We start from the raw sequence: 21,796 nt of genomic DNA, 5'->3' as shown, positions 1-21,796 counted from the left end.
TTGTTAGGAGGGTCAGTAATCAGGTGACATAGGTTTAAGGTAGTTGAAAGAACCAGAGGGGAGTTGAGAAGAATTGTTTTTACGCAGCGAGTTTGTATGATCTGGAATGCACTGCCTGGTGGTGGAAGCAGATTTAATAGTACATTTCAAAAGGGAATTGAATAAATACTTGAAAAGGAAAAGTTTACAGGGCTATGGGGAAAGAGCAGGGGCATGGGACTAGGTCTTTCTAAGAGCCGGCACAGGCACGATGGGTTGAATGGCCTCCTTCTGTGCTGTACGATTCTATGATTCGATAACAAGGATCCTTTACCACTTCTGAAGCAACTGATAAGTCACTTAATCAGTACAGTTGTCAAAGTGTTTTCCAATCCAGCTGGAATGTGCAATTTTCAGTAAGTGCTCAATGAAAATTTAGAAACACCCGAGTACCCACAAGACCCTGCATGTCCTGACATTTCTGCTCAATAATGGTTTGAAATCCATTGTTATGAATTCAGATCTGCCAGTTTTATTTTCCAAATTTGACTCCTATTGTCTTGCACCAGCTATTACAACAGCAAGACATAGAAACATAGAAAATAGCTGCAGGAGTAGGCCATTCAGCCCTTCGAGCCTGCACCGTCATTCAATGAGTTCATGGCTGAACATGAAACTTCAGTACCCCATTCCTGCTTTCTCGCCATACCCCTTGATCCCCCTAGTAGTAAGGACTACATCTAACTCCTTTTTGAATATACTTAGTGAATTGGCCTCAACAACTTTCTGTGGTAGAGAATTCCACAGGTTCACCACTCTCTGGGTGAAGAAGTTTCTCCTCATCTCGGTCCTAAATGGCTTACCCCTTATCGTTAGACTGTGGCCCCTGGTTCTGGACTTCCCCAACATTGGGAACATCTTCCTGCATCTAACCTGTCTAAACCCGTCAGAATGTTAAACGTTTCTATGAGATCCCCTCTCATTCTTCTGAACTCCAGTGAATACAAGCCCAGTTGATCCAGTCTTTCTTGAAATGTCAGTCCCGCCATCCCGCCATGCCAGCGAGTCTAACAATTAAACTGCATTCTACACTAGACCAGAACTCGGTGGCTTAAAAACATGAACTCCTAATCTATCCAAAGACTGACCAGGTTCACTCATGGTGAGGTGTCATCTGATTCTATTCATAAGATGTTTACTTCCATAGTAGGTAAAATGTACCAAGCACAGGGTATGACGAGAGTCACTTGGCACAATTGGTTCAACTTATGTTTGCATACCGTTACAACAATAAAGAACATGCATATGCTAGCCCATCACAGTGGGCCATGTACTTAACATGAAAACGCAAGCTCTCTCTGACCAGGGCAGAGGTCGCCTCCTGCAGTCTGCTACTGCCTGACTCCCCTTGCAGCATTTCTGCTGCTTTTCTCCTGTCACTGACTTTTTTGGATATCTATGTAAAATTTGAAAGGAAGATCTTCCTTTCAAAGATGAGTAAACAACAAAGAAATTTGTCAACACCACAGTGCCAGATGTCTGATAAATGACCAGTCATCACTGACGAATGGGAAATGATTGGGATTTGTGCAAAGCATCTGCCGATCCTGCATTTTAATCACTTCCCCTATCCTGTAATCGATGGCCAACCCAGCATGGGGCTATCTGGGAAAAATACTTCCTTTTAGGCAATCTACTGCCCAAGACATATACAGGCGCAACGTCCCAAATCCAGACTTTCGAAAACCAGAATTATCCAAAAACGGGACATTTCGGCGAGCGGCAAGAAGCGGAGGATGAGGTCCGAAATCTGGCCAAACCCGAACATTCAGTTGAAAGGATTCTGGATTTCAGATGTTATACCTGTATTACACATTGCGCTTATCCAAATTGGAAAATTGCCTAGGTATGTCCTGTCTACAAAAAGCAGGACAAATCCAATCCGATCAATTAACACCCCGTCAACTCTCAGTCATCAGTAAAGTGATGGAAGGGATCTTCACCAGTGCTATCAAGTGGCACTTACTCATCAATAGCCTGCTCACTGATGGTCAGTTTGGTGTCTGCCAGGACTACTTGGCTACAGACTGCATTACAACCTTGGTCCAAACAAGGAAAAAAGAGCTGAATTCCAGAAGTGAGGTGAAAAAGATTGCCTTTGACATCAAGGCAGCATTTGACCGAGTGTGGCATCAAGGAGCCCTAGTAAAATTGAAGTAAATGTGAATCAGAGGGAAAACTCTCCACTGGCTGGAGTCATACCTAGCACAAAGCAATATTGGCCAATGATCTCAGCCCCAGAACATCACTGTAGGAGTTCCTCAGGGCAGTGTCCTAATCCCAACCATCTTTAGCTGCTTCATCAATGACCTTCCCTCCATCATAAGGTCAGAAGTGGGGATGTTCGCTGATGATTACATAGTGTTGTTTCATTCGCAGCTCCTCAAATAATGAAGCAGTCCGTGCCTTCCTGTACAAGACCTGGACAGGCTTGGGCTGATGAGTGGCAAGGAACATTCGCACCACACAAGTGCCAGGCAATAAACATCCCCAACAAGAGAAAGTCGAATCATCTCAGTGGCATTACCATCATCAAATCCCCCACCATCAACATCCTGGGGGTCACCATTGACCACAAACTCATTGGACCAGCCACATAAATACTGTGGCTACAAGAGCAGATCAGAGGCTGGGTACTCTGCAGCAAGTGACTCACCTCCTGACTCCCTAAAGCCTTTCCACCGTCTATAAGGAACAAGTCAGGAGTGTGATGGAATACTCTCCACTTGCCAGGATGAGTGCAGCTCCAACAACACTCAAGAATCTCGACATCATCCTGCTTGATTGGCACCCCATCCACCACCTTAAACATTCACTCCCTCCACCACTGATGCACCGTATCTGCAGTGTGTACAAGATGCACTGCACCAAGGCTCCTTCGACAGCACCTCCTGAACCTGCAACCTCTTCCACCTAGAAGGACAAGGGCAGTAGGCGCATGGGAACACCATCACCTCCAAGTTCCCCTCCAAATAACACACCACCCTGACTTGGAAATATATTACCGCTCCTTCATCATCAGTGGGTCAAAATCCTGGCACTCCCTCTCTAACAGCACTGTGGGAGTACCTTCACCATATGGACAGCAGCAGTTCTATAAGGCAGCTCACCACCACCTTCTCAAGGGTAATTAGGGATTAGCGATGCCCACATCCTATCAATGAATAAGAAAAGAGTAAGGCTTTGTTTTATTACGGAATTTGAAAGCCAGCCAAACCTTACTTTAACAAAGGAAACATTATAGGTGAGAATCAATTTTTTTTAACCTTCTGTACTGTTTAATTATTTGTGCTGTTCCCTCTGTTCTGGTTCTGACTGGTACATTTTGATTGCATACTGTCCATCTAATCTGAACTTCAGACATGGAGTCATATTTCCTTGTATTACTAAGATCTGTACCTGTCTTAACATTACGTCCATACATGAAACTACATAGATGTTACAACATTGAACTAGTAAGATGGGGAGGGATCCAATGAAAATAACATGGGGGAAGTAATTGGGCTCTGTCACACCCTGTTTCCTAGGCACTACCCAGCCTCCTAACAGTGGAACATAGCATCCGAGGTGTGTGCATATTATAGGCATGAAGTGCGCCAGACGCCATCTTGCTAACGGGGTTTGCGTGTCTGTCCTAACAACCCCGGCCAGGTGCAGAGCAGGCAGATTATGATGTCAATCAGTGTGTGATGCTGATTTGACAGCAGCGCTGCCATTTTCGAACATCATGCTCCAGCCTATGCCTCGTCTTAACCTCCCACAGCTGAATACAATATTAAACAACATGAAGGAGTTCCACCAGCACTACATAAAGGGTTCATTAATCAGTTGTAGGTTAGTTGCTAGATTATTTCTTCTGGCTGATGGTGAAATTGTATGCATTATTGGAGCTTTCCCATACATGTCTAAAGTTTCAGTAATCTATAGTGACTGGTTTGGCTGGTGCTGAAGTAAATTTTTGTTCATTTAAAAGGTTGTGCTAAAATAATGTAGCTTCCAGACATAGGTGGCCTGGCAGGGTTTCCTCTAGGAATTGAGCATGTCTGGGATAATGAAGAGAGGCCAAGCTGCTAGAAGAAGAAGGAGGAGGAGGAGGGGGAGAAGTGTTCTCAGCAGGAGGCCATATCCGCAGAGAGTCTTTAGAGAACATTTCTCTTACCTCAACTTCAGCAAAGTTTATGCTAGAGACATCTTCACTTCACTCAACATAGGCAGTCCCTAGAAACAAGGATGACTTGTTTCCACGCCAAAAAAGGATGAGTTCACAGGTATTTCAATGAAGGACCTACTATTCCAGGTCCTGAACTACATCCTGAAGGGTGGAAGATGCATGTGTGGGATTTTTTTTAACGTGCGATTGCCGTTGCACACCAGCCACCACACGGGCTTGACAGAGCTAACTCTTGGCCGAGAGGCAAGGGTTAACCAGGACGACTGGAGACCTGCTCTGCTGCACGGACCTAGTGCGCACACATATCGCAGTGTGGGCTGGCCTGTGCTGCCTCTGGGCCCCTGGCCCCAAACTCACGCCTCTGCTGAGTCCCGATCACGTCCCTCTACAGTCTCTCACCGCTCCTTCGCCCCGATCTTGCCGCTCCTGCATCTCACTTCACTAAAGAGTTCATGAATGAAATCTGCCAACTGCTGTATCCACAACTGCAACCTCAAAGTAAGGCAAGGGCAGCATTGCCAGTGGCTGTCAAGGTGACCGTGGCTCTTAAGGTTTATGCATCTGGCTTCTTCCAGGCTGCTGCTGGAGATGTAAGTAACATCTCGGAGTTTGTATTACACAGCTGCATAAGGGAGATCATTGAAGCATTCTACACACAGAGAGACAGCTTCATCTCATTCCTTCTAGCCAGAAAGAAGTTGGCGCAGTGAGCACAAGGGTTTTCAAGGGTTGCAGGCTTCTCCATGGTGCAGGGTGCCATTGACTGTATGTACACTGCCTTGCGAATACCTTATCTGAACTAAGCCATTTTCATAAACTGAAAGGGATTCCACTCCCTCAATATGCAGCCGGTGTATGACCAAGGCAGTGCATAATGTAGGTGAATGCCTATTATCCTGGCAGTAGGCGCGAATGCTTCATTCTGTGCAGTCTTCTGTGCCACCTCTATTTGAACCACCATGGCAAATCAAAGGCTGGCTACTGGGCGACAAGGTTATCCACTCATGACATGGCTCATGTGCATGGGTCTTGGACTGGAGACATGTGCTCATCAGGTATTCAATGAAAACCATGCAACCACAAGGAACATGATTGAAGACACAAATGGTGTGCTCTATCAATGTTTTCATTGCCTAGACCTCTCAGGAGGAGTCCTTCAGCATTCAGCTGAGCAGGTGTCAAGATTTGTGGTATGCTGCATACTTCACAACGTGGTGATTATGAGGGAACAGCCCTTGCCACCACCTGTCAGGCGAGAATCTGAGGAGCAGGAGCATGAGGAAGAGGAGGAGGAGGAAGTGAGGAGAAGAAGTGCAACAAGGAAGTGGAGGATCAGGAAGAGGAAGGGAGGCTATAACATAGACAGCCCCTTTCTGCCCGGGCTCTGCTTGATTAAATAATTTATGAGCGATACCAGTAACCTCAACCAGACCACCCCATTCACCAACAGTCCCACACTTCTTACCTTTCCTCTATCACTGACCATCACATTGTCCTCATTCTGACAACAAAATATAAACCACCAAAAAATGCAAATTCAAATCCAATTTTATAAATTCAATCATGACCTAATACATAGAAAATAAACTAATCACCCTTGTGCATTTCCTTAGTGCCTGTGTGCCTTTGCCTCTCTTAGTGCCCCTACGAATTGCTTCCCCAGTGGCTGCAGCTTTGGTGGTGGAAGGCTGCTGACTTTCAGTGGAGGAGACAGCAAATGGCCTTGCAAGACGACCTCGAGCAGCTCTGGGCCTAGAAGGCCCGGCTTTGGACTGCACAATCTCGCCCTGGGCTGCAGCAGTCTGGGCTGGCTGACAAGCAACAGCAAGGGCACTGATGGAGTGGCAGGGATGGGAGCAGGAATGAGGACAGCAGGTTCGTGCTCCAGGGAGCCACTACCACTCTCCTGGGGCAATGCCTCAGCAATCCTAATTGTTATGTTTAGAATAACTCCACAAGACTGTACATCTTCAGCTCAAACTGTTGTGACTTTGGTCTCTTTATTGTAACTCCAGAGTGAGGAGGCAGCATGGTAGTCTGCCTTTTATACCTGCTTGCCCAGGATGTGCGGGTGACCCTTGGGTCTCCCACAGGTACGCCCCCTAGTGGCAAGTCTTACACATTGGTAGTGTTTACATACATAACACCATCCCCCCTCAAAGTCTTATTTAGAAGTTATTTACAAGTTGAGGCGATCCGGGCTATGCGTTCCCGGGTTGATTGCCTGAGTTGAAGTCCTGGCATGGGTGAGTCAGTCGGATCATGGTATGGAGGCCAAGGACCACCAACTGTGTGTAGCCTCCCTGCCTTTCAGGGTTGCAGGGTTGCCCCATAGGGGCCACTCTGATGGGATGAGCATTACGTCTTTGCGACGGATAAGCTGCAACATCCTGTCTAGTGGTTCGCTGTTAGCAGGCGATGACATGGGATCCTGGCTGGTCCAGCTCCTAGTCTGGGGAGCCGTTACAGTTGACCCCTCGCTTTCTAGCACTTCCATAACAACGAGCAGGTCTGCGGGCTGTGCCGTTTCCACCCCGGTGGTGGGCAACGGTAGCCAACTGAGGGCATCAGCGCCGTGCTCCGTGCCTGACCCGTGGCGGATCATGTTACAGTGCAGACAGTGTTAGACCTATTTGAGACAAAGTATTGATAATAGTGCCTCTGCTCTCCAAAAACTGTGAGATTGGCAGCTTGTCTGACTCGAGCAAATATTGGGACACACTTTGGTACGTCTCTTTTGTCCCGTGAATGCAGGCTACTGCCTTAGTTAACTTATTGGATACATGTACAACCGGTTGGGGCTCGCCCGCTACTTTGGCTTGCTGTACAACACGCCCGACCCCATGTGATAACACATCACTTGCTACAAGTACTTTGTCAAATACATATACGACCGGTTGGTGTTCGCCCGCTACTTTGGCTTATTGTAAGGTCCCCCCGACTCCATATGATAATAGATTATTTGCCACGAATGGGCGTTCACATGGGTTACACAGGCAAACAACTTATTGGAACGCAGTGGGTTCCTGGCCTTCTCAGCGGCCACCCCTTTACTTTGCCCCAAGCCCAGTCATCTTCCTTGCTGGGCAACACATGCTTCTGTTTCATTGTGGTGACATCCCGTGGTCAGGAAACTGTCTCGTCCCGTGGTCTGGACGCACTCTCGTCCCGTGGTCTAGACATACTTTCGTTCCATGTCCGTGATGCCGACTGCCACGATCTTCCTCCCCAGGGATTTTGCCTCTGGCATCGGGACGATGCATTCAGTTTGTTTCGGCCGGAGTCCCACTCTGCTTGGTCGACCTGGAGCCTCTTCCATCGTCACGAAGAGGTCGTCGGCTTTGGGTGGTGGGTACCGCGCCTGTTGTTGAGGCCAGTTCGTTAGATATATTCAAAAGTGAGTTAGATGTGGCCCTTACAGCTAAAGGGATCAAGGGGTATGGAGAGAAAGCAGGAATGGGGTAATGAAGTTGCATGATCAGCCATGATCATATTGAATGGTGGTGCAGGCTCGAAGGGCTGAATGGCCTACTCCTGCACCTATTTTCTATGTTTCTATGTACCGCTGCTCGGTTGATCTTTACCTCCTTGTGGTCGTGATGAGCAGCCTGTGCCTCAGGGATCTGCAAATGGATCTGCACCTAGATGCCTGGTTCAGCTGAAGATGGGGGCTTGCTCAGCCTTCTAGCAAGGAAGACGTCGTTCTCCAGAGAAGGTACACAGAGGTTTTCCCAGTTCCATCGAATCTTTTTCATCCACCTTCTACCAAGCTGAAGAGATCGCAAAGTTTCTGTTTAAAGAATGGACTTAGTCGAGAATATTTTGTGGATTTTATTTTTTTTTCTGAGGGTATTTTCCCTGTGTTGGGGTCACCCTGCGCAGATAAGTGAAAAAGTTGGTTTTGTTAAAACTCCAGAGACCGCATGGCAGTTAGCTGTGACAAAAGAACTGTCAGTCATCCATTGACAAAAGAGCTGTCGGCCAGGAGGGGAGCCATTGGCAAAGCCACTCTAATATGCAAAAGCACCTCTCACCTCCATCTCAGAAGAAGAGCAGAACAATGAAGCCACTAGCCTGGCCAGCCAAAGGGGAGCAAGGTCTTTCCCAACACAAAGACTGAGAGAGATGCCCAGATTAAGGGCCATCACCCCAATACACATCGGTTGGATGGCCCATCACTGACTAAGTACCCGTGCTCAGAAACAAAGGGATTTTAAAGATTAGTGGGAAAGATAGGGAAGTAGCACAACTCCCATAAAGATAGGCTCTTTCCACTTTATTTTTAGCTTGTAGCTTGGAGCTTGTATCTAGAGAGAGCTCTCTCTCCCTCTCGCTCCACCAAGATCGATGTACCAGAGGAAGGGGCCGCAGTTCCGCAGAAGAAGCCACCAAGACTGAAAACCAGGCAGTGACTTCCCACAGCTGAGCTGAGCAAGGAAACTCTGTGTGTAGTGATGAGCATGTTTGCGAGTGTCCCAAGCTGGTAACCAGATCCCAGACGAGCTGGATGGGACTAAGGGCTCAGGGTGTTCTCAGAAGTGAAGCTTTTCAGGGCTATTCTGGGGAGGAAGCTTCGACTGGGCAATTCGTTGGTAGGGGTGGGGTTAGAATCCACCAGGGAATTACTGCATGTTACTAGGTCTCAGTTCTGTACTGTTTGTATGTTGTTTGTAACCTGGACTTTATTCTCCACAGAGACAGTGATTTCATTTTAGTGGTGCATGTTTTTAGCCAATGTATGTTAGACCAAATAAAACAAATACGATTTTTCACCGAAGCATTCCTGTCCATGACTTATTCCATTTACACTCTGAATAATAATCCCTGGGTATAGAATTTTCATAAGGCGGGGGCGATTCGAACCGTCCGTCTAGCAATTGGGCCAGGATCTAAACCGCTTACAAAGCAGCGTTGGCCCATGACCTTAAACAATCCACAGTGGTAAATCCCTCATGGGATACTCTTATGTCTGCACTACCAACAACTGGTATCAGTTCCTTGGTGTAGGTGCGCAGCTTTGCCTGAATCGGGATCAGCTTGGGTCATTGTGCTCTGTCGCCCCACAGTTTCTCGAATGCCTTCTGGCTCTTAATTGATTGACTCGCCCCCGTGTCCCATTCCATGGAGACTGGAGTGCCATTAAGTTTAACTTTTATCATTATCAGAGGGCTTTTGGTGGTGAAGGTGTGTATCCCATACACTTCCTCTTCATCCTCAGATTGAATTGCCTCTCCTGCTCGTTCAGCGTGGTCCGCACCGGATCGGTCATCTTCTGCTGACTCTGCCACGTGGTGAGTCGCAGCACGTTTACACATTTGCTGGAGATGCCCCATTGTTCCACAGCCCTTGCACACGTAGTGCTTGAATCGACATTGATGGGCTCGACGATTACCCCCGCAGCGCCAACATGGTGCTAATGGATTCGCATTCACGCCCCACGATGAGCTCTGAGTCATCCTAGGTCAGGCCTCTGCGGGCGTGTAGGCCCTGCCATGTACAGTTCTGCTTGCTGAAGGTGTTATTTTATGCACAGTACTTGTCGGTGAGTTCCAATGCTGCAATTGGACATAAAAGCCTGGGCTATCGTGATGGCCTTGCTCAGATCTAGGGATTTGCCAGACAACAGTTTATGAAGAATGACCTCGTGGCCGATTCCAAGCACGAAAACGTCCCGCAACACTTTCCCCCAAAATCCAGCAAATACGCACGGTCCCACAAGGCGTCTTAGGTCGGCAACATAGCTTGCCACGTCCTGGCCCTCGGAGCGATGGTGCGTATAAAAGATACCTGGCCATCAAGATGCTCTCCTACGGCTTGAGGTGTTCCCGAACCAGCGTGCACAACTCTTCATATGTCTTCTCCGTTGGTTTAGTCGGTGCTAGCAGATTTTTGATGAGGCCATATATCGTGGACCCGCAAATGGTGAGGAGAATCACCCTGTGCTTGAACGCAGTTTCTTCCTTTTCCAGCTCGTTGGCCACGAAGTATTGGTCAAGACACTCAACGGAGGCTCCCCAATCATCACCCTCAACAAATCTCTCAAGAATACCAACGGCAGCCATAACTGCTTGAAAGTTCGTGATCTGTTACTCGTCGCCAATTGTTACATTTAGAATAACTCCACAAGACTGTATAAGTTCAGCTCAAACTGTTGTGACCTTGGTCTCTTTATTGTAACTCCAGAGTGAGCATGGTGTGCAGGTGACCCTTGAGTCACCCACAGGTGTGCCCCCTGGTGGCAAGTCTTACACATTGGTAGTGTTTGCATACATAACACTAATGATCTGTTGGAGAACAGATTGATGGATAGCTGTGATGCCTGGAAGCCACTTTGAACAGTGGTATCCAGAGCAATGATGGCAACAGTCTGCAAAGCAGCAATGTAGTGAATTGGCATTTATACGCTCTCTAAAGCCTCAATATCCTCCCTCTAATAGGGAGTCCAATATGGCAGACAGCACTCTAACTCAAGTCTTATTAAGGTTTATTATATAGGCTCATTAACTCTTGGCTTTGATATTTTATACTTTTTGTGATAATACCTAGAATCTATTAGCTTTTTCATGGCCTTATCAATCTGAGGTCCTGCCTTTAATGTCCTGTGAAATCATACCCTCAAATTCCTCAGCTCATCCACAGCACTGACTTTACTTCCATTCAGAGTATAGCCGCTGATGCTATATAACTAAACAAAATGTAGCATCTTACATTTACTGACATTGAATTTCATCTGGCACTTTTGAGCCCATTCCTCCATCTTATCAATATTCTTTGGCAACTTCTTTTGGTCTTCTGAAGAATTAATTTTCCCTCCTATCTTGGCATCTGAATATTTATAGACTGCTCTCTCTAGGCCTATATCCAAACCATTGATATACACAGTAAACAGAAATGGCTCCAGAACTGATCTCTGAGGGACACCACGACCTAATTCTGACCATTCGGGAAAATTGCCCTTATCTCCTACTCTCTGTGTTCTCCCTTCCAATCAATTTTTAATCCAGTTTGCTTTTGTTCCCCTAATTCCATAATGTCTTAATCTTCTCTAGTAAACTTCTATGAGGTACCCTGTTAAAGGCTTTCCCAACGTCCATGTGCACTAAATCCACATTATCCTCCTTCATCTCCCATCACTATTACCTCCTCAAAGAACTCTGAGGTTTGTCGAGCAAGATTAATCCTTTTGAAAGCTATGCTGACTGTATCTAACTATTTTATCTGTATAAAGCTATGTCCTAATTTCATCCTAAAACAGAATGGCCTAGAAATATCTTTGCCTCCGAAAACTGGCGCAGGAATCGCGATGCGCGTTCACCCCGTGTCCGTTCCAAGGAATGCCGGCAGCATGCTAACTCGGTGCTGCCTGCTGATTAGCATGATTGCGGCTTTCAGCTCAGTGCTGAACGCGCTGCTGAGTGGCTACAGAAGAATGCTGATGGATATGCAAAATTAAATGCTTGGTGCATTGGCAGGCCTGCCAGAAAGCCTTTTGTGCAATGTCAAGGAACAGAGGAGTCTGGCACCAACCTTGCACAGGGCGATGCGCAGAGGTTGGAGCCCAAGATTTCCAGCATGGAAGTGATGAGCAACTCTATTAGCGCACTTGTAGACCCAACCATGATGCAGCGTCTGATGGCTGATGTCTCAGCTTCCATTGCAGCACAAGCGGAAGCCACCCAACATCTCAGCTGTAAAGTCCTGTCCCCTCAGTACAGATTCACACGAGGCATGTAGTGAAGTCAAGGTCACTCTGGACCTGCACCTTTATTTCACAGCTCTGGAATGCCGCACTTGCCTGAGACCTGTCCTTATATACTTGTCTCTTGCAAGTGCACCCCTGGTGGTAAGGTATGCTGGTGGTTACAGGTCATATCTTATTACAGTCATGTATAGCATGTTAGGATACAGTTATATATAATAATGTAAGATACATGACATCAGCGTTGCAGTGGAAGCTCAGACTTCTGTCATGCAGGCTCAGATGGCTCTCACGCAAGCTTAGCTTGCTGCCACGCAAGCTTAGACTACTGCCATATGGCTGCATTTACCAGTGTGGGAAGGGGCTTGCAGGGTGTCACAGCAGTCCAATAACCTGTCCTCCAACAGATTACTAGGATTGTTGAGGCACCACCTCGGGGGAGTGGCAGTGGTACCGTGGAGCATGAACTTGTTCTGTCTCAGGATAACAGCATTTGTCCTCTCACCACTGCCACTCTGCCAATGCTTTTGCTGTTGCCTGTCAGCTATCCAACCCAGACCGCTGCCACCCATGCCAAGGTATGCAGTCTGCAGCTGAGCCTTCTAGGCCCAGAGCTGCTTGAGGTCGTCCTGCAAGACCGTCTCCCTCACTGAATGTCATTGGGGCCGAAATTGGCCTTGCCGAAAATGCGGCGCACTTATGCTGTTTCGAATGTTTTCTCTGCTGCAGTAGATGTGGTGGCCTCTTGCCAAAAATTCTGCTCTGTCTTTTTTTTCGAGTGGCCTGGAAGTTGGTCATAGTGGGGGCAGTGAGTGGAAGTTTGGTAAGTAGAGGGACGGAAGTGGGCGGACTGCCCTCCAATGTCATTCATCAGCGTAGTGCTGATGACGTCATCACGGTGGCGTGTCACCACATCTCTCCCCTTCACTTAAAAGGTCCACTGGGCCACCAGGGAGGGTTTCGGCCAGCCCAGCGGCCTGGCACCCAAGAGGGGGTGCTAGGTTGCCTTTGACGGCCCGGCCGAACCCGGGGACATAATTGTCGGCCAGGCCTGGCAGTCGGCCGACAAATAAAATTAGATGGCGGTTGCGGCAGTCGGTCCTCCCCTTTAATGGCAGCCCCACCGCCATTTTGCAAGCACTCCAAGCGTAGTGCACCGACAGAAAAAGCTGTTGATGGCATTGAGCAGCAGGAGGAAGATTTTCAGCTCGAAATTTCCCCATCGGGGAGGGGGAACATCGGTGGTGTGCGCTTTGATGATGCACTTAGGACGGCTTGGCAGCAGCGGAGCAGTCGTGGGGGGAGCGGGTCACCGCCAGGATACCACAGGAGCGTAATTTTCAAAACGATGGCTATTCCACAAAAAGTCGCCGGCCATTCCATTCCGCAGCGTGGCCGCATATTTCCGGCCGTAACAGGCCTTAAGGGAAGGGGCAATTTCAGCCCCATCAGCTTTCCACCAGCCATGCTGCAGCCGCTAGGATGGTACTTTGTAGGACACTCAAAGGCATACCGAAGACAGGCACTAAGGGAATGCACAAGGATGACTAGTTGACTTTGTTATGTAACATTGGATGGATTGATGTATAAAGTTGGATTTTAAAGTTTTTTTTTGCGGTGGCTTTTATTTCAGCATTGTGGCCAAGAGGACAATATGCTGGTCAGTAACAGAAGGAAGCTAAGGGGTGGAACGGTTAGTGAATGGGGAATTGTGGTTGCGTTCACTGGTACCGTAGTCGGATGAGTCGATCATAGACAGCCAGGGCAGAAAGGGGCTGTCTGGTTTTCCTCCTCCCTTCCGCTTCCTCCTCCTCCTGCTCCTCAGCTGGTGGCATAGAAACATAGAAACATAGAAAATAGGTGCAGGAGTAGGCCATTCGGCCCTTCAAGCCTGCACCGCCATTCAATGAGTTCATGGCTGAACATGAAACTTCAGTACCCCATTCCTGCTTTCTCGCCATACCCCTTGATCCCCCTAGTAGTAAGGACTACATCTTACTCCTTTTTGTATATATTTAGTGAATTGGCCCCAATTCTGTGGTAGAGAATTCCACAGGTTCACCACTCTCTGGGTGAAGAAGTTTCTCCTCATCTCGGTCCTAAATGGCTTACCCCTTATCCTTAGACTGTGAGCCCTGGTTCTGGACTTCCCCAACATTGGGAACATTCTTCCTGCATCTAGCCTGTCTAGATGGCGAGGTTGTGGAGCATGCAGCAGACCACGACGAATCTTGAGACACATTCTGATGAGTACTGCGGAGCTCCTCCAGAGCAATCAAGGAAACGGAAGCTGCCCTCTCCTGACATAAAAAGCGTCCGCTACCTCACTTATGCAGCAGTGGATGCTGAGCTGGGAGATGTTACAGATGTTGCCTGCTCCAGTTTAGAAGAATCCTGACAAGAGGAAATTCAGGGCCACAGCCATTGGCCGTGTTGTCCTTGCCTTGGACTGAGGCTGCAAGTTGGATTCTAAGAGGTTACAGAGCTGTGTAAGCACCTCCTTCATAAAGTGCAGACACCTCACACGCTGCTCCTGGCTCAGGCTGAGGTAAGAGAATTGCTCTCGGAAGACCCTAGGTGGGTAATGTTGTATATGGAGAAAGAGTCAGACTGAACACTGTGAGCTCAAAGTAAAGTGTGGCCTTAGTCTTTTATTGCAGGTCTCCAGAGTGCCTCTCCAACCTGTGAAGCCTCCTGAAATACCTGTGCTCCCAAGGGATTATGGGATCCCTTTGGACTCCAGGGGATGAGCCCTCTGGTGGCAGTACAGAGTAAATACAAGTCCACATATATAACAGGTAAGGTCTACTGCTGAGAGCACTTCTCCCCTCCTCCTCCTTCTCCTGCGAGCAGCTTGTCCTCTTCTTTGCTGCCTCTGCTCCATCTCCCTGTCATGATGCAGGCCAAGGGGGATGACAACAAGAGCACGATAACTGGGAACAAGTGGTCTGACCTGAACCCTTGACGTGAGAAGCAAGGCCTTCTCCACTTGCATCACCACTCCATAGCAGCTCACCAACTTTAAACAACTCAGGAAAGCTCCAAATACTTCCACAAACTTAGAGACCCAGTAGAAATGAATCACCAACTGACCTGAGAGTGGTTGCTGATCCCTTTAAATATCGCTGGTGGGGAATATTTGTGAGGTTAACACAGGGTATTAGCTCCAGTGTGAGGTCAAAAATGGCAGCGCTGGCATCAAATTAGCATTGCATGCTGATTGACGTCACGATCTGTGTACTCAACATACTTCCAGCACACACTCCTAACGCCCGTCCTACCACCCTCACCAAGATGGCGGCTGGTCAGCTTGCACCAGAAGTGCGCACGCAGTATGGACGCCATTTTTGTTACAAAACTGCACCTGTAGTGCAAAAAAAATCATGTGTTACAGAGCTGAATTTCTCTCTACTTTTCAATTCTATTCCTCTATAAATAAACCAAGTGCTTGATTTGCTTTTTAATGACCTTATTAACCTGATCGCTACCTTTAGTGACTTGTGTATTTTTACTTCAAGATCCCTTTGCTCCTCTACCCCATTTAGATTCTTATTTTTCAAGTACGCCATTTTTGTCACAAAACGGTACCTGCAACGCCGAAAAATCGGGCGCTACGGAGCTGACTTTCTAGCCCTCTATTTTTCCTCTGTTACAGATGTTAAACCAACAGACCTGTAATTACCAATTTCCTCCCTCGGTTTCCGAGGACATATCCTGTCGGGTCCTGGCATTTTGTCAGCTAACACCCACAATCTTCCAATACGTTTTGAATCATTTGGATCAAAGTGCATTTAACATCATCAGGGCATCCCAAAACACATCACAGCCAATGAAGTCCTTAGTGTAGAAGATATTGAACATGTTGGCAAATGTTGCAGCCACCTTACACGTAGTAAGGAAGATCCCACAGACAGCAATGGAAAAAATGGCCAGATAATTTGTTCCAGTGGTAATAGAAACAGAAAATGCTGGAAATACTCAGCAGGTCAGGCAGCATCGGTGGAGAGAGAAATAGAGTTAGCGTTTCAGGTCGATGACCTTTCGTCAGAACTGACCTTTTGCATTTCCAGCATCCGCAGTATTTTGCTTTTCTGTTCTGGTGGTGTTGGTTGAGGGATAAATATTGGCCGGGACACATCAGGAATAGTTGATAGAGTAGATGAAGTAGGGTGGGAAGTGGATAGTGTAGAGCAGAAACACCAGCATAGACAAGTCGGGCAAAGTAACCAGCTTCTGTGTTGTAAACTGTATGTAAAAAAAAACCTCAAAAAGGTTTCTTTTTGAGAATTTTGTTTTATACAAAGTACCAAGTATTCAGCACCAAAAATTTTATCAAATGTAGAAAAATAATTAGTTAAAAGACACTAAGGGGGAGAGATTCAGTTGCTTAGCACCTTCTGATAGCGCCTGGGTGGGGCACTAAGGCATTAGCAACCGGGTGCAGCGAATTCTGTGATACCCTCGAACTTCAGTGCTGGTTTAGCGTTGACACGAACACTTAATGCCTGGGCCTCTAGCACTTCGCAGATCGTGACATCATAAAGTGCGCAGTGCCCCATTACCACCCCCTACTGTATTGGCAGACGTGAACAACTGCAGGAAGAGGAGGTGTTGCCAACTCAGCTGGCCGCTTGGGGAACACTAATTAAAAGGATTGGATTTCAGGTAGGCCTACCTTTATTATTTGCACCAATCTGGTGCCTTCTCACAAAGGTTTTGCTGTTTCATTGCTGCAGATGTTCAAGCCCTTCACTTTCTGAGAGTGTTTGGGGCTGTAATGGCAATTGCGCAGGTCGCCTTGCATCGCAGAAATGCCGAGAAGTAGGTTGTAAACCATCATTGGCCCTTCCCTTAAAGCGAAGGAAGAAGCCTCTGATGCCGTTAGCATTGCACTCCACATTGTTCAGCGCTCTGCTGCTACCGCCCCGCTCTCGGACTTTTGCACCCTAAGAGAAGTGGTTAGTGCTTGATTTAGTGCTCCTCTTCGTCTTGGAGCGCTACAGCTGAATTTCCCAGGCAGAGTGAATAATTAGCGCCTGGGGCTACTTTTTCTACTTTGCAAAAGTTATCGCCCCAAACGGGGCGCTACGGAATTTCTAACCCTAAGGATTTATTTAGTGAATGCTTAAACATAGGGCGAGAATCACCACATTTTTTTGCCTGCTTAATGCCCATTTAACGCCCATTTTACCGCTGAAATGACGTATAACACCCATTTATAGCGGCCATTTTGGCACAAAATAGAAACTGCCGGGCATTTTTCGGAAACTTATCGCCGAGCGTTACTTTCCCCATGTGCTTAACGGCGGGAAAAAATATTACCGCCCGCCCATTTTTTTTTTGCCGGAATCAGCAGGATGGGCAAAATCAACATCCATAAGATTGCCCAGCATTACTTTCCGCAAGCAATTAACGCCAGGATTCAATATTAACGCCTGGTGACTGTTTTTTGTCATAAAGAGCATATTTACCCAAACTAGCGGCCATGGAGATCGCCCTGCGTCAATTTCACCACCTCGCACACAATTTGCCCACAATATCGCTCACTCAAAAAACCGCCCACAAAAAGTGGAACTAACCAGGATGAATCACAGCGTTATGGACGTCATGTTGTGGATCACATGTCGCGTCCTTTAAAAGGCTGCTGTGCTTCAACCTCGGCGGAGTTCCGATGTACTCTGCGGGTCATTGGAGTTGATGTGAACATCTCTAAAAACATCTTGACCACACTGTGACCGATTGGAATTGAAGAGGTGTCTTCGTCGGGACACTCCTTGTTTGTGTGCAATCGGTGGAAAACAGAGAGCTACTGCAATGGGGCCTGTCCTTTCTCACCCTCTCTTGGTGACTAAATATATGCAGCAGACCCGACATCGCCGAAGGAACACTGCACTGCATTATGTGCCTAATGAACGAAGTGACAGACAGATGAAGAGGACCAGACATTACACCCCCCACAAGTACAAGGAGAAGCATTCCTACCTCGACTTGCCCGACACCACCTGCCTTCGGAGACTGCGCTTCCACAAAGGTATCACTGAGGTATGCCAATTGATAAGGGCAGATCTGCAGCCTGCCAGCACAATCAGAACTGCACTGACCGTCGAGGTCAAGGTCACTGCGGCACTGTCATTCTATGCCTCGGGTTCTTTTCAGGCCACAGCTGGTGACATTTGCGGACTTTCTCAGCATTCCACACATCGCTGCATTAGACAGTTCACTGAAGCCCTGTACGCACACAGGAGGGACTTGATCAGCTTCCCTATGACCAGGGAGGCACAGAGTGAGAGGGCTCTAGGTTTCTCCAGAATTGCAAACTTCCCCAAGGTGCAGGAAGCAATAGACTGTACGCACATTGCGATGTAGGCACCTTTTCAGGATGCAGAGGTTTTCAGGAACCACAAGGGATTCCACTCCCTGAATGTCCAGCTGGCTGTGAATACTCAATTTCCGGGCAGCATCCATGATGCGCACATCCTGCGTGAGAGCATTGTATCTGACTCATTTAACAATGAGCCACAAGGTCAATACTGGATGCTTGGGGACAAAGGATATGGCCTTGCCACCTGGCTGATGAACCCCTGCATGACACCCACACCGAAGCCGAGAGGCGATACAATGAGAGCCACAGAGCAACTTGCAATATCATTGAGAAAGCCATTGGAGTGCTGAAGCAGCCCTTCAGATGCCTGGACCACTTAGGAGGTGAGCTCCAATACCACCCTGAGCAGGTAGCTCAATTCGTGGTGGTCTGCTCCATGCTACACAACTTGGCTATCAGAAGGGGACAAGAATTGCCTGATGAGTCTGAAAGTCCACCTCACCAGAGAGAGGAAGAGGAGGACAAGGAGGCGGACGCTGACATCGGGCTAGACAATCAGGTTGACGCTGAAATCATGCCCCCACCCCCCTGTAGACCTCATGAAAGGGCCCATGGTGGCATGATAGCTGCAAGAGCCTTACGTCAGGAGCTCATCAATGATCGCTTTGCCTGAAAGAACGTTGGTATTATTTACAAGGCTGACACACTGCTGGGTGTGCAGGTGATACATCAATGGTGGGAATTACCTTGGTGACAGTTAAAGTTTAAGTTGATTGAAGTTAAGTGTGGTTATACCCTTTGATGTTAAGGAATCACCAGCGTGTAATGGTGCAGCTATCTGAGTCAATGTGCTGCAAGGTTTTGTAAAATAAAAAACATTTAAACCGAACATTAGTCTGAAATCATCAGTATTTCTGTGCAAACCAACCCCCCTCCCTCCTCCACCCCTGTTTCTCCTCCCCATCTCTACACCTTCCCGTCCTGACTCCAAGCCGCCTGGCCGAGGAGGTCCTCAGGCGATGCTTCATTGGAGGGGTGGGCGGGGTGGGGGGGGGTGAGGTGACGGTCAAAGCGCTGCTTGGACAGATACGGGAGAGGATGGTCCCGAGCTGGGAGTATGCTCCGAGCCATAAGCAAGATGTTGCTGCTGGCTCTCATGTGTGATTGGCAATGGGGGTGTGTCACCTTGGGCTGCAGTGTGGCACTCCGGGACCACTGGGAGCCCTCTGCCACCAGTGTTCCTGGCTACCAGCTCCAGGGCCTCCTCCATCCCTTCCATTTTATATGTTATTTGTTGGCCAAAAACTCAATGCCAACTATGTTCTTGGTGCTTAGTAGGCTTTTTGCTACTGGTGAATCTCCATCGTTCCTCCCACAACAGCCAAACAAGCACACACCACAGCCACACACGCTTTCAGTGCCTCTGAGCTCCCTCTCTCTCTGTCTCCTCTTCTGCGCATGTCATGGTGACCCTTGACCTCCAGAATCGCGGGAATGGAGCGGTGCCATGCTGTTGCTAATGATGGCCACACTTTACGGCAGAAGGTCAGAAAGATTTAACACTACCACCCATTTGATATCGCTCGCGGTAACGGCCATTTTCAAAAATATAAACTAGATGTTTTGAGAATGGGTGGGAAGCCGGCGATCTGAAAACCCTTTTTTAATGCCCACGCGGAAAAGCTCAAAAATGGAGGTTCTAGCCCATAGTATTGAATGAATAATGCTCTGCATATTGATACACACTTGAACTTTATCTTCTGGAAAAAAATTTAGTTTTTTTCTGTTTCCTTTCTGGTTTATCTATGCTATACATGATTTCTCAGCCAGGGAAGTAAAGTGACATGTTCATTTTGGAGCCAGTTTCCATGACTTGATTGTTGACTTACCTGCCATCCCATGAGGGAAAGCTTAGTCTCCACTCTGCATCCTGTACAAAGGTTGGGAAGTCACCACATGGAAAAAGCGCAGCTATAAATTTCTTTGTGATAGTGCATTATAGCACTATGAGAGTATAATGGTATATCTCTCTTATGTATCAACCTTGGCTCACTAGTAGCACTTTCATTTGAGTCAGAAGGTTGTGGGTTCAAGCTTCACTCCAGAGAATTTAGCACATAATTTAGGCTGACACTTTAGTGCAGTACTGAGGGACTGCTGCACTGTTGGAAGTGGTGTCTCTCAGATGAGACACCAAACTATTGTTCTGCCTGCTCTCCTAGGTGGATAAAAATGATCCATGGCATTATTCAAAGTAAAGGGAGTTCTCCCGGTGTCAGAGCCGATATTTATCCATCAAACTATACTATGAAAAAAGATTAACTGCTCATTATATCATTGTGGTTTATGGGACCTTCCAATGTGCAAATTGATTGCCATAATTTCCTATATTACAGCAGCTTTAAAAGTACTTCAATGACTGTGAGGCTCTTGGGATATGTCCTGAGGTTATACAATAGTAGTGAGGTTGGGGACAGCATCAAACAAGAAATTAGGGATGTGTGCAATACAGATTCAGCAGTTATCATGGGTGACTTAAATCTACATATTGATTGGGCTAACCAAACTGGTAGCAATGCGGTGGAGGAGGATTTCCTGGAGTGTTTTAGGGATGGTTTTCTAGACCAATATGAAGAACCAACTAGAAAGCTGGCCATCCTAGACTGGGTGATGTGTAATGAGAAGGGACTAATTAGCAATCTTATTGTGCGACGCCCCTTGGGGAAGAGTGACCATAATATGGTAGAATTCTTTATTAAGATGGAGAGTGACACAGTTAATTCTAGGGTCCTAAACTTAAGGAAAGGTAACTTCGGTGGTATGAGGCGTGAATTGGCTAGAATAGACTAGCAAAAAGAGTTGACGGTGGATAGGCAATGGCAGACATTTAAAGATCACATGGATGAACTTCAGCAATTGTACATCCCTGTCTGCAGTAAAAATAAAATGGGGAAGGTGGCTCAACCGTGGCTAACAAGGAAAATTAAGGATAGTGTTAAAACCAAGGAAGAGGCGTATAAATTGGCTAGAAAAAGTAACAAACCTGAGGACTGGGAGAAATTTAGAATTCAACAGAGGAGGACGAAGGGTTTAATTAATAGAAGGAAAATAGAGTGCGAGAGGAAGCTTGCAGGGAACATAAAAACTGACTGCAAAAGCTTCTATAAATATGTGAAGAGAAAAAGATTAGTGAAGACAAATGTAGGTCCCTTGCAGTCGGATTCAGGTGAATTTATAATGGGGAACAAAGAAATGGCAGACCAATTGAACAAATACTTTGGCTCTGTCTTCACGAAGGAAGACACAAATAACCTTCCGGATGTACTAGGGGACAGTGGGTCTAGTGAGAAGGAGGAACTGAAAGATATCCTTATTACGTGGGAAATTGTATTAGGGAAATTGATGGGATTGAAGGCCGATAAATCCCCGGGGCCTGATAATCTGCATCCTAGAGTACTTAAGGAAGTGGCCCTAGAAATAGTGGATGCATTGGTGATCATTTTCCAACAGTCTATCAACCCTGGATCAGTTCCTATTAACTGGAGGGTAGCTAATGTAACACCAC

The sequence above is a fragment of the Pristiophorus japonicus genome, chromosome 10 (assembly GCF_044704955.1).
Source record: "Pristiophorus japonicus isolate sPriJap1 chromosome 10, sPriJap1.hap1, whole genome shotgun sequence".
Lineage (NCBI taxonomy): Eukaryota > Metazoa > Chordata > Chondrichthyes > Pristiophoridae > Pristiophorus > Pristiophorus japonicus.
Note: the sequence above shows the minus strand (reverse complement) of the source record.